This window comes from Macaca mulatta, chromosome 13, assembly GCF_049350105.2.
Source record: "Macaca mulatta isolate MMU2019108-1 chromosome 13, T2T-MMU8v2.0, whole genome shotgun sequence".
Lineage (NCBI taxonomy): Eukaryota > Metazoa > Chordata > Mammalia > Primates > Cercopithecidae > Macaca > Macaca mulatta.
In genome coordinates, this window is record NC_133418.1 from 12846772 (window position 1) to 12860744 (window position 13973).

Consider the following 13973-nt stretch of genomic DNA (forward strand, 5'->3'; position numbering starts at 1 on the left):
CACTAAGTAGCAGATCAGTTAGAACTGGATCCCTTCCAAAATGGCAGGGGCAGCAATGTCTTCCCTGGCATGGAGACATATGGATCTGAATGTTTACTTTGCTGCCTACTTTGCTTCTGCCAATAACTCTCCATGACTTAATGAATGCAACAGTCACAAACACAGTGTCCAACAATGCTTCTGATTAAGGAATTGATTTTATAGTAGAGCAAGTGAGACAATGGAACGCCACTTAAAGAATACCAGAATGTCCTATTGAAACCTCAGTTGTGGCACTAACTGATAAACAACAACCTTGTACAGTTAAGGTGCTATCCTACAGTTGCATTGTGTGCTCTGAACCACCAACTAATATAGGGCATTCTTTCTTTCTTACTAGAAAACATTGGTCCAGAATCCAAGGGCAGAAAGTAGAGCTGACATTCTCACTTTTCCACTGAAAAATGCCCCCCAAAAATCTGCTTCCTGTGCCTGCAGCTTTGGGCTTTACTTTTCCAAAGCCTTTAATATCCAGGAATGAATGCTTCCAGAGGGTAATTTAGCTATGGCATAATGCTGTGGAACTTGAGACTGCTACCTTGCCACAACTCCAGGGGCCTCTATGCACCATCCTTGGTGACCATGATAAGGTATTTGTTTGGTGGTATCGATTTTAGTGGAAGAAGTTAGGGTTTACTACCAGCAGCCTCCTGATATGGCAGAACTGGCTGCTTAATCGTGGCACAGGTAATTAAATTCCAAGGACTAGTTGTTTCCGTAGAAGCTTAGCCTAAAGACAGGTCCTCTAGCCCTCCAACAATTGTAAACACCAAACAATTAGTAATAAATTCCTTTCCGTTTAAACTGGCCATGTTGGTTTTGGTTATTTGCAACTGATCAATAATCAAATGGTGGAAGTACATGTTCTAATATGTATCAAAAAACCCTTAAAATATGTATGCTTTTTATTGCAGAATTCTCTTCTAGAAATTTATCCAAAGAAAATAAGTGGACAAGCACACAAAATTCACATGCACAAATGTATCTTTTTCTAATTCCAAAAAAAGCTGAAGTCACTACCAAATGGTAATTGATAAATAAACAAGGGTAATCAGTATGATGAAAACCATCCCAGAAATGTCATAATATTTTACCTTTCAATAAAGAAGAAAAATCTCATGGAATGTAGAGTGAATATGTGTTTCTCAAAGAAGATGCAATCCATGAAGACATGTAGCTTAGCATTTAACTTTCCATAAATGGTTATTCTTTTGTCTTATATTTGGAGAAGAGGAGAAGAAATAGTGAATAGCAGGCAAGACTCTAAAATGCTTTGAATACAGCTTGCCAGATTCCCAATTAGAAAGTGAAATATGCATTTTTTGCCATTTAAATTAGGAACTAAAATTATAGCACACATTTTGGTCATTATCTATTTCACAACCACTTATTGAGTGCTGGGACGACCAAGATGAAAAAGACATGGGCCTGTTTTCTGGAGAGTAGGAGGGACTGAACTTAATGGTTAAATTTCAAAAGTTGGTCCTAAATACACTGGTGCTCTCCTGGCTCTCACCCTTTCTGCCCAGTGGGCATGTTATAAGGAAGCTGCAGGTGATATCAGATGTGGTCACAGTTCAACTGTAGCACATGACAAATGTCTTCAATTATTTTCCTCCTGCTACATTTTAGATCTAGTGATGTTGCCACATAAGACCTTGAAATATTTTCCTGGTCTTTACTTATTCATTATTTTTATAGCTCAGGACTTTATTCACATGTTTATAGCCCCAAACCCCCATCTTGTCTCACTCTGGAAGCTGACTGCCTTGGCACAGAGTAAATGCTAGTGCAATTTGGGCCATGTCTCCAGTTGTGAGCCCTTGGTCCAAGCGGGTTAGTTTCAGCTGACTGAAGCCTCCAATGCTGTATTCCATGGAATACATCCTCAACTTCCAGGCATGCCTGAAGCTGAGCTGAGAGACACTGAAATCTACCTGTGCATTTGAAGGTGTAGAGGACCACTATAAATAAGGATTTTTCTAACTATTTTTAGGTAATAAAGTCTTCCTGGGTCAGATTTCCTCAGTCACTGATTCACAACCAAAATTTTGTGAGATGAAGAAAAGAACTATGTCATCACTCTGTATTTGATTTTTTAAAAATTAACACTAAAGAGTTGGAATGTGATATGGTTTGACTGTTTCCCTGACCCAATCTCATCTTGATTTATATAGCTCCTCTAATCCCCAGGTGTCATGGGAGGGACCTGGTGGGAGGTAATTGAATCATAGGGGTGGGTTTTTCCCATGCTTTTCTTGTGATAGTGAATAAGTCTCCTGAGATCTGATGGTTTTATAAAGAGGTGTTCCCCTGCACACACTCTCTTGCCTGCTGCCATGTAAGACATGCCTTTGCTCCACCTTCACTTTCCACTATGATTGTGAGGCCTCCCCAGCCATGTGGAACTGTGAGTCTATTAAACCTTTTTCCTTTATAAATTACACAGTCTCCAATATGTCTTTATTAGCAGCATGAGAACAGAATAATACAGGATGTATCAGAGAAGAGGCTGGTGCAACCATCCACATTCTCCTCACAAGAATTTGAGTGCTTCCAGAAATAAAAGTATTTCCTCTACGTTCATAGCTCTATTTTTTTGAAGGACAACCAATTAGTATTTATTTTTCACATAGCCTGAACCCTGCCCCATCCAAGACATTATTTCTATGCTTGAAGACATTCTAGCAGCTTGAAGAGGACTGAGACACAGATTCTAACATTGCACACAATTATTAAATTCCAGGATAAGAAGGCTCAATCTAGATGAATCACAGAGATAGAGATGGAGAGATGGGGAGAGAGATCAAGAAATCAATATGGAATAGAGATAAATGGGCTTGAGGGATAGACAAGGTATAGATAGGCAAAGAGAGGAAAGATGTCCAAGGCAGAGGGAGACAGCAACCTCAAAGACCCTGAACTGAACGTGATGCAGGGAGCAAGGAAACACATTGAAGAGAGTCTTCATGACTTCCCTAAGTCTCTAAGCTTGAGACTCTGTCTCAAAGTCCATTATTCAGAAATAGCCAGTATGCTGTAATTATGCCAGTCCCTGTGTTCTGTGCTTTACCCTTGTCCTAATTAATCCTCATAATAACACTTTGAAGTTGGCATTAGTACAAAAGAAAGAAACTGAGGCTCAGAGACACGAAGCAGTTTAGCCAGAAGAACTGAAATTCAGATGGGTCCTCCTTCAAATCCTGGGCCATTTTCCCCTCTCTTCACTGCCTCTCTAGTGGCACCCTAACTTTCCATGCCATAAAACCCAAGTGTGAGAGGACTCTTTCTTGACTGTCATGGCAGAAATCAGAACCATCCTACTTTCACAGAAAGGTCAGGGTCTGCCCACATGATGAGAGTCTGCCCACTGCCAAGGTTGTCCAAGGGCAGAACTTGAAGGAAACACACCTGCTGATAATGGTTTCTAGGTCTAAGCCTGTCTCTCAGAGCTCAGTGTGGAAGTTGGAGATGCCTTCAGAGACACCTGCTTCAGTCTCTAAGCTACAAGAGAAGAACCATTTCACTGCATCTCCCTCGGCACTTCAGGGAGCAAAGGAACCCATTAATGTTCATCGTTATGGTTGATACAGTTGTGGAAGTGCTAGGCTGCCAGCTACAACTCTGGGCTCTAATGCTGATGTTTACTTAGGAACTCCATGGGCCAAGGGAGCCTTATGTCTCTCCGCACAGACATCAGGAAGGAAAATATTACCACATAGAGGAGATGTAGACAAGTTTAGTTATCTTATCACTCACTTTCAAAAAAGGACTCTAGTCCCCACCCTAAAAATCTGCAAAATGAGACAACCTAAAATAAATTGGTAGGATTTTTACTTTTAGCTAGTATGGCCATAAGACTTTTCCAAAGCTGGACACTTCTAAGAGTGAAAGAGGGTAGCATTAATTTAAAAAACAGGTGTAAAATAGTCTTCCTTCTACTTCTCAGATTCTCTAGGAAAATTATCTTTAAAAAATGCACTCACGCTTGTAATCCCAGCACTTTGGGAGGCTGAGAAGGGTGGATCACAAGGTCAGGAGATCAAAATCATCCTGGCTAACATGGTGAAACCCCATCTCTACTAAAAATACAAAAAATTAGCCAGGTGTGGTGGCTGTCACCTGTAGTCCCAGCTACTCGGGAGGCTGAGGCAGGAGAATGGCATGAACCCAGGAGGCAGAACTTGCAGTGAGCCGAGATCGCACGACTGCACTCCAGCCTGGGGGACAGAGCAAGACTCTGTCTCAAAAAAAAAAAAAAAAAAAAGTATTAGTTGGCTACCTGATAACTGCTATTAATGCATTATAATGTGACTTAAAAGAAGGAATAGGATTTGGATAAAGGAAATGGAGATAGGATAGTTCAGCCAAGAGAAGCAGCCACACTAAAGTTATAGTTCATGCATAAGTGTGTGATAGGTCTAAACAGCAGTAACATTGACAAGTGCAAGGAACAGAACACACAGAATAACTGATAGCACAAACAAGTATAATTTTGTCCAGATTCCTTTGCAAAGAGAATCTATTTTCACATGGGATGGTGGTTGCTACACTTCTAGGTTTTCATTATTTGCAGGTAATACAGCAGTCAGGTTGCCAACTCTATCAGCAATCTACTGCTGCATAACAAACTGCCCTAAACTTTAGTGGCTTAAAACATAAACATCTATTATTGCACAGGTCAGGAATTCAGGCCCAGCTGGATGGATCTGGCTCAGGGTATCTCATAAAGTTGCAGCTGAGATGTTGGCTGAGGCTGTATCATCTGAAGGTTTGACTGGGGCTGGAAAGGTTGTTTCCCACACCCACTCACACAGCTGTTGGCAATGGGCCTTGTTTCTTCCCTAGCTGTTCTTCACTGTGTGAACTTCATTATAGGACTGCACACAAAATGGCAGCTGATTTCTCCCAGATCCAGTAATCTAAGAGAGGGTGACCTCAATAGGAAATAATGCCTTTCAAAAACCAGTCTCAGAATTGACTACCATCACTTCTGCTACATTCTGTTGTTCACACAGACCAGCCCTTGTACCAATCCTACGTCCTTGGGCAAATACCACCACATAGGGATCACTGCAGACAATCTTGGAGCCCAGCTACCACACCAACTTTTAATTGTGCTAAATTTTTAATCATCATCTGATATAACAATTATAAATAAATATAAATAAAATTTTGATTCTAAAATACTAAGAAATATATAATGTTGGCATAATGGCAATTTTTTACTTTAAAACTCCTATGATTATACAAAAAATATAATACATTTTCCTTATTTTTAAAATTTCACGAAGAATAATCATGTATCTATTTGTTTTATTTACCATTGCTTATCTCCCCCAACTGGAACTGACATTTTATCTGTCTCATTGATATCCCCAGTGACAATAACAGTAACTGACATAAACTAGGAGACATGTAAATATTTGTAGAATAAATGAATGATGAACACTTCACTTGGATTGGTAATTAATAGCAGACTAAGGCTTGGACATAAAGATCTTGGCACCCAATCCTGAAGACACGCTTTTTGTTCAAAATGGCAGAACTGGTCCAGTTGAATGTAAACATGAATGGCAAAACCATGGCACACAGCCTCTATTTAGAGGAACAAGCTGCAGCAGAGGCAGAAAGAAAAGCCAAGCATGAGGTAACAAGAAACAGAAACTTTTCTATGGCTTCAAAAAGTGAACCCCCTTAGGAATAACGTTCATGAGATTAGTCTTTAGAGGGAACCGGGGTTAATGACAGGTGGAGATATTGAGAATGACAGTTTCTTGTCGTTGGCTGAATTTCCATGCCTGATGGTACAATTGAGGCTAGAATGGGTTTCAATCTTCACCCAGGGTCACAGAGCTGGATTCCAATGAGGTCAATGGTTTCTCCCCCTCAATATTCTTTGATAGTCTTCACCACTGGAATAATGACCATCCTCACCCCACCCCACTCCCACCTTCATTACTCCCACTCCAAGACAGAAAGGCTCAGCCCAGGACGGCCATGGGCTCCACAGTACATTCGACATCCCCTTGGCCCCACTCCCCAGTGGAAACCCAAGGAAGCTCATACCACCAGGACTTCCCTGGAGGCCCAGCCTCTTATTCCAGACAGGAAATGGAGCCAGTGCAAACATGAGCTCAGCATTTTTTGCTGACTAATTCTTCCTCCCATAAAAAGGCTTGGTAAATATGAGTTCTAATGTAACCTAAAGACTTGCTTAACAAAGGGGAAAACCCACCAGCATTTCTTAATTCTAACACACCTTATGTTATGCAACAGGTATGTTTCTTTAAAAAAAATGAACTAATTTTAAGACACACACACTAGTAATTTAAATTCACTAGAGAGTTAGCTATTTAGAGGAACCCTGTTGTAAATCCTTTCACAAACTGAAGAACATTTAAGTAATTACCCTCTAATTTATGTGCTCTGTAAGGTCAACTATTTAAATGTCTGGTTTTCTTAATTCGAGGCACACCCGCATTTATAGAATGTCTTTAAAACTCATTATGGCTGACAAATGTATTTCTTTGTTTTCTTTAACAGACAAAACTGTATTTTGGTGAAATAGGCAGAAGATACTTATTATTCTGGAAACAGTTTAAATACTCACTTATTGCAAAAAGGACTTCTGTGGAGGTGATGGAGAACTGATATGATCAAGAATCAAATTGTCTTACATTTAAGAACATATCGCGAACACATACATGTGAAGTCCTTGTAATTTGCATGCAGTCTGCAGTCTTTAAGTCTCTGTAATTTATATTCAATCTAGTCATAATTTATTTGATGGTTAACTATGTGTTTTTAATTCTCAGTGAACTTGACAAAAAAGCTATCAACTAATATAGGTTAATAACAGGAATGTTTTTAATTGTTTGAAATATTTTGATATTGGAAAATATTCTTAAAAATATTTAATGAATAAGTTGTCTTTTACATGTTGTTAAGCCAAGATAAAAAGACTCAATGAAAACTTTTCTCCTTATTGGAGACAACATGGCTTTACATGCTTAGTGTTTACTTGGTTGAAGCAAGTGTGCTGGGGAGCGGTATGCCAGAATTCACACGCTCAAAAGGAACACACCGGCGGGTCGGAGGAAGCTCCTCCTGAGAATATCTTGCTGTTCTGACTTTGTAATGGGACAGGCTCTAAAGATTGGCTATATTAAGGCCACGCATGTGTCCCCAGACCTAATTCTTTCCCTAGGTCTGGTTTTACAAACTCTGGTAATAAACCAGGTCAAGAAGAAAGTGTTGCGCTATCAGTGTGAATAGCTTGGAAAGAATGTCAACAGATAAGAGGCGGTGCTCCCAAGCTCTGAGAGCAAGGCTGCAAGTGCTGGGAGAGCTCAAATCTCACCTGTGACCTGGCCAAGGGGCAGAGCCCCAGGCAGCAGACCAGGGCCACCACGCATGCCTACAGGAACCCCATTCACCCGGAGTCCAGCACGAATGGCGCCCTCTAGAGCACAGTGCAGGGATGACCTCTCGCATAGGTAACCCGTGTCCCTGGATGCCCACCACAGCCTTGCTAGTCCCTCCTCACAGGTTCACTTCCACAATACTGTGGTCTAGATACAAGCTGAGGAAAGAGGATTGGCTTGACCCTTCCCAATTCAACCTGGCCATACTTGTTAACATAAAATGCTGGCTACCCTAGACAGTGGAACTTTCTAACTCTTCTATGCCACAAGCAACTTCTCCACGCCAAATGTCAGGGCTGCCTAGTAGATGTCACCTTCCAGGGTGAACCCAAGAAGTAGTTGGCAAGGCTAGAGATCGTAGAAGGAGTAATAACCAAAGGCACAGTGCCTGTAATTTATATTAAATCTAGTCATAATGTATTTGATGGTTAACCATGTGTTTTTATTTCTCAGTGAACTTAACAAAAAAGCTATCAACTAATATAGGTTAATAACAGGAATTTTTTAAACGTTAGAAATATTTTGATATTGGGAAATATTCTTAAAAATATTTAATGAGTAAGTTGTCTTTTACATGTTGTTAAGCCAAGATAAAAAGACTCAATGAAAAATTTGCTCCTTATTGGTGACAACATGGCTTTGCATGCTTGGTGTTTACTTGGTTGAAGCAAGTGTGCTGGGGAGGAGTATACCAGAATTTACACGTTCACCTGACTCAGGCAAAGCCATGTATTTTAAAAGTCTGAACTGTGCAGGGACCAGATTCAAACTAGGGGTTGCCAAAAACCGGCTGGTATCAGGGGACATCAGGGGTCCATCTATAATACATGACAGCTTCCTAAGAGAGAGACAAACATACTCAATCTTGTAGATGAGTATGTAGATGGCTGGTTGGTTCTTTTTGCTCCATATAATAATAATAATAATAATATCATCATCATCATCACAGTTGACAGATCTTTAGCGGTCACATATATCAGCAGTGTTCTGAGCACTTTACACACATTCATTTTGTGTAAAATGCAAAATGATTTGCACACCAACCCTGTGAATTTCTACCTCTAATCCCCCCAACCTCCTGTCTCGTTCCAACCACTGCTGCATGATCAGCTCTGTACGGGCTGCAAGCATTTCTGCATGGGTACAGCCCTTCATGACAGGCTCTGCTTCATGACTGCTCCTTGTGCTTCTTACCTCCTGCCCCAGGGATGCCCTGGTGTCACATGGAAACCCACGGAGTCCTGCTCAGCACTCCCACGTGGAGCTGGGAAGTGCAAGGGTATTGCCCACTGAAGATGAAAGGTGCACAGTTCTGAGGCATGTGTTGTAAGGTCTTAGGCACCAAGCAGCCCAGCCATACACCATGGTCACCTCAGTTAGTCCCTCCCTCCCTCCAGGCTTCTCTTTCCCAGCTCTTTACTCCTGTGCACTAAGATCTCATTCCCATAAGCTACTCACATGTTAACCTTTGTCTTGTCCTCTACTTTCAGGGGATCTAAGTTAGGATAGCTGGCATTATGGAATGAATGTTTATGTTACCCCAAAATTCAGGTATTGAAGTCTTAACATCCAACGCGACTGTGTTTGGAGACAGGGCCTTTACAGAGGTAATTAAGGTGAAACGAGACCATGGGTGGGGCCCCAATCTGATAGGATTAGTGTTCTTATAAAAAGAGAACTCAAAAGGTGAACTCCTCTCTCTCTCTCTCTCTCTGCATCTCTCTCTCTCTCTCTCTCTCTCTCTCTCTCCCTGCTCCCACACACATGCACCAAAGAAGAGTTCATATGAGGACACAGTGAGAAGGCAGCTGTCACAGGAAACCAAGAAACCCATCCACCCTGGTAGCACCTTGGTCTTGGATCTCCAGCCTCCAGAACGGTCTGTTGTTTAAGCCACCCAGTCCGTGATATTTTGAATGGCAGTCCTAGGAGACTAAGGCAATTGGTAAAAGGATAGCCCTGGAAATAGCATGCTCAGAATAAAATACTAGAGCTGGGTCACTGACCAATCAATCAGATGGCCATAAAGATGTCACTGCTGGGGTGAGTGGGTTTGTAAAGTCAGTCTCTGCGACTCTTGTCTGTGATTGATTGGGATGGGGGACAGGTGATGGTGAAGCATCAGGTTAGTGACAATCATTAAAAAGGAAACCACACATGTCATTCATTCTGCATTTATCACACCCATAGAATGAGCAGCATCAACCTTGAACCCTGATGTAAAGCATGGACTTCAGTTCCTAACGATGTATCAATATTGGCTCATTCGGTTGTAATGAATGTACCCCCCTAATGTAAGGCATTATTAATAAAAGAACTGTGCATGGGGGTAAAGGGAGGGGTACATGGGAACTCTCTGTGCTTTCCTCTCATTTTTCCTGTGAATGTAAAATTACCCTTAAAAAAGTCTATTAATTTAAAAGATAAAATATCTTTGAATATGAGGAAGTTAATAAGAAAGAGAATGACAGGCTCAGATGAGTCAACTCTCACCTCAATGTAGGCTCAAAATCATAGTCACGGCCTTGTGAAGAGAGGCAGAGGTGCACAGCAGACTGTGTTCACAGCCAGGACGGGTCTGCTGTGTGGAAGTCAGGGCACTCATAGGAAAGCACAGGTCCCTGAGACCTTGTAGAGGCCAGGGAGGCTGGTGGATAAGCTGAGTCTGAGAATTTTGAACATCAGATCCCCTGAACTCTGCACTGGTACAAGCAATGCCCTGGTCTGTGGTGGAAGAGAGCAGCCTTCCCCACCTGGATCCCTGCGGACATCTCACCTAGAGCATGCTTCTCAGATGACAATCCCTGTCCTCCTCAGGATCTGTTCCCACCCCACTCCCTTTGCCTCAGCAGAGCCTGCGCAGGAAAATAAAGTCTTTGATGTGAATGGAAATGACTCACACACTGAAAGGATGGCAGGACTTGGTGGATATGTACCAGCAGAAACCAGAACGTAGAGGCACAGGGCAATCGGGTTGTAGGGCTGGTTGGGGAGGAATTGTTGATGTGGGCAATCACTTGTGAGTTCCCCTATCTGCTTTTGATGATTCCTTGAAGTTAGGACAGGGTAGGTAGTGACATTCAGCAAAATAAGGGAAAATGACCCAGCGCGGTGGCTCATTCATGCCTGAAATCCCAGCACTTTGGGAGGTTGAGAAGGAAGGGTCACTTGAGGCCAGGAATTTGAGACTAACCTAGGCAACATAAGGAGACTCCAACTCTACATAAAATAAATGAGCTGGGCAGGGGTGGTGCACGCCTGTAGTCCCAGGTACTGTTGCAAGCTACTCGTGAGGCTGTGCTGGGAGGATGGCTTGGGCCCAGCAGTTCAAGGCTGCAGTAAGCTATGATTGTGCCACTGCACTCTAGCCTGAGTGACAGAGAAAGGCCCTGAGAAGAAAGAAAGGAAAAAGAAAAAGAAAGAAAGAAAAAAGAAAGAAAAAGAAAGAAAGAAGAAAGAAAGAAAGAAAGAAAGAAAGAAAGAAAGAAAGAAAGAAAGAAAGAAAGAGAAAGAAAGAAAGAAAGAAAAGAAAAAAAGAAAAGAAAAAAAGAAAAGAAAGAGACAAGAAGACATGGCAGAACATGTGAAAAGGACACAGTGAGAACATTATGAAAGATTGATTAAAGTGAACAGCCTGGTGCCATATGCAGTGTCTTCACAAGACAGACCAAGTCCTCAACATTGGAGCAATCTGTCTCCCACAGCAGTGGCCATCCTAACACACATCCTTGAGTTGGCCTTCCTTCTGACCCTGTCCCACCTCCCCTGTCCCTCTCTCCTGCTATCTGGGATCCCTTTCTAAGATAAGCAACTCAGAGGACAGATCCCTTTGTTCACACTCCACCTTGGGGAGAACCTGGGCTATGACAGATTCTGTCGTTATCCCCATTTTGCCAATGAAGAAGCTGTAGCACAGAGAAGCTGAATAACTTGACTGAAGTCACACAGCTAATGAGTGGCTGAGCAGGGCTATGACTCCAGGCCACCTGATTTTCAAATCTATACCTTTCACCATTATGCTTAGTTAGTCAAATAAGACAGGACAAGTTGGAGAAACATAGATCTCATTCCTGCATATCCTAACTCATAAATTCTGAAGTCTTGAAACAACTTTCTCAATCATCCCAGTCTAAAATTTTTCAACTAATTTTTAAAAAGTGGAACTCGTCTTAAATCATCTAAATAATTATTCCTTTGCGTCTCTTCTCTTTGACTCTATAGATCCGGTTTCTCTTATCTCTCTGATACTTTACCACATTCTCCTCAACAATGACAAAGTCATTAAAATTATTGCTAAAAAATTAGAACTTTAAAGCAGCTTGGAAAAAGTACTATTCAAAGAGGCAGAGCAAGTATTTGGAGCAACTAGACCATCACAGGTAGCACTGGGTATATGACATGGGTATTTATTGATCTAAACCAAGCCCTAGGATCAAAGAATAAATTAATTTTTTTCATTGAATTCCCTTTGAAAACTTATTTCATAAGAAAAAGTCTTACAGAAGAAAAATAAGAATTACTCTCATTTCAAAAAAAGACAGCAAAAAATGTAGTGGCAACTGTCTGTATCAATTGGAAACTTCTTCTTTGGCTTCCTGATACCACTTTCTCCAGCATTTGCTCCTTCATTATTTTCCTGGACTCTTTCCCTCCCTTACACTGTCTCTGACCATGACCATCCCTCAAATATGGGTCCACCTTGGGAATCTGACCCCAGTGCTTGTCCCTATTGTGCTCACTAAGAAGTCTTTCAGCTGGACGAAATGACTCACACTTGTAATCCCAGCACTTTGGGAGGCCGAGGCAGGAGGATTGCTTGAGCCCAGGGGTTCAAGACCAGCCTGGGCAAAATAGAGAGATTCTGTCTCTATCAAAAAACAAAACAAAAAAAAAATTAGCTAGGCATGGTGATGCACACTTGCAGTCCCAGCTACTTAGGAGGTTGAGGTAGGAGGACTGCTTGAGCCAGGGAGGTTGAGGATGCAATGAGCTATGATCAAACACTGCACTTCAATCTGGGTGACAGAGTGAGACCCTGCCTCAAAAAAATTTTAAATTTAAATTTAAAAAAGACGCCTCCTGTAATACACAAACACACACACACACTCTTACACACCCTCATACGCTCATTTCAGCCAAATCCAACTACTTACTAAGACACCAAACTCCTCCATGTCTCGGTTCTACGCAAGAAAACAAAAAGAGATTTCTTTTCTTCTTCCTCTTTAATTCTTATGTATGAGCCCCAAGGTCTACATGCGATTTCAGGGAAAAAGTTCATTTTAAGGACAAAGAAGGTTTTTCATCTCTCATACAGTAGTCCTGCACCTGCATGCTCAAAGCCAGTTGGTCTCCGGCTGCTCTGTAGTTAGGCACCAACTACAGGGAAGGCTGTGTGTCAGACCCGGGGCCTAGAAATGTCTCCTGTCCCTTCTGCTCACATTCCATTGGAAGGAACTCAGACACACACCTGCAAGTGGCTCTTGAAACACAGTCGCCAACTGAGAGGTCACATATTGGGCTACAGCTAGATCATTACCTTGAGAGAATGGGAAGATAGATTTGCTGGGTAGCCAGCCATCTGGCCACTGGGATATGTCTACAATTCTCGGGTTCATGGTGCAGCAGAAACTTTAGTCCACTTCCCACAAAAGAAATAAGGAATAAAGGGGAAAGGAAGACCTGATTAATTCAAATACACAATAAACAAAAACTATTTTACCTATGTACAAGATTGTGAGCCTGAATGTTCCACATATTTTCTTTCGATCTCTGTTTTACTTAGAACCACTTTTTTGAGAATGAAAGGCACAACACCTTTCTAAGCATATGGCCATGGGACTCATCTAAGAAGAGTAATAATGGATAACGAAAATGTTTCTGCGTGACACAGAGGGTCAAGGACATACCCAGGATGCCTCCAAATCTGAAAATGATGCCAAGTTGGAAATCAAAACAAAATCTAAGACTCTCCAAGGCAAAACAGAAGGGCCTTAGACACACATATGGTTTCCATCTCTCGCTGAAAGAGCTGGATCTAAACGGAGTTTCAAAGCACATATGCAGTTTCATAAATAGAATTAGGTATATCAGGATACCTTCCAACCCAGAAGTTTAGCAATGTCCTTTGCACAACTAGAGATCTGCTGTTCTGAAATCTAGTCTTTACTAAAGTTTCCTGGCTGGTCTTGAATCCTCATAAAATTCGGTTTTCACATGTGTTGGGGAAGCTTTAAAGACTTGCTTTGTGAGAAGGCTAATGAGAATGCCAGAATTTTCATTTTGGGGCAAAGGGTATACACTAAGCCATCCATAATTTGAACATTTGAAAAAGATATCCAAAACATGTCTTTTGGGGGACTAACCTGTCAATAAAATGTCCTTTCTGTCCAAACAGTTTGACCAATGAGACAGTAATCACAGTTAAAACTAAGCCACCGCCATAGTCAAGAAGAATTTACAAAATCTAGAGTTGTAGCTGCTTCAGATTCTATTGTCAAAATGCAA

The 13973-nt window shown here is 41.5% G+C and overlaps 1 non-coding gene across 1 annotated transcript; it reads left to right on the forward strand.

Annotated features, from left to right (window-relative positions):
• The first annotated feature begins 7149 nt into the window (after positions 1-7149).
• On the forward strand, positions 7150-7278 carry LOC114672011 (small nucleolar RNA SNORA72). Its single transcript, XR_003722214.2, has one exon. It is a non-coding gene; the product is annotated as a small nucleolar RNA SNORA72 (small nucleolar RNA).
• The last annotated feature ends 6695 nt before the right edge of the window (positions 7279-13973 follow it).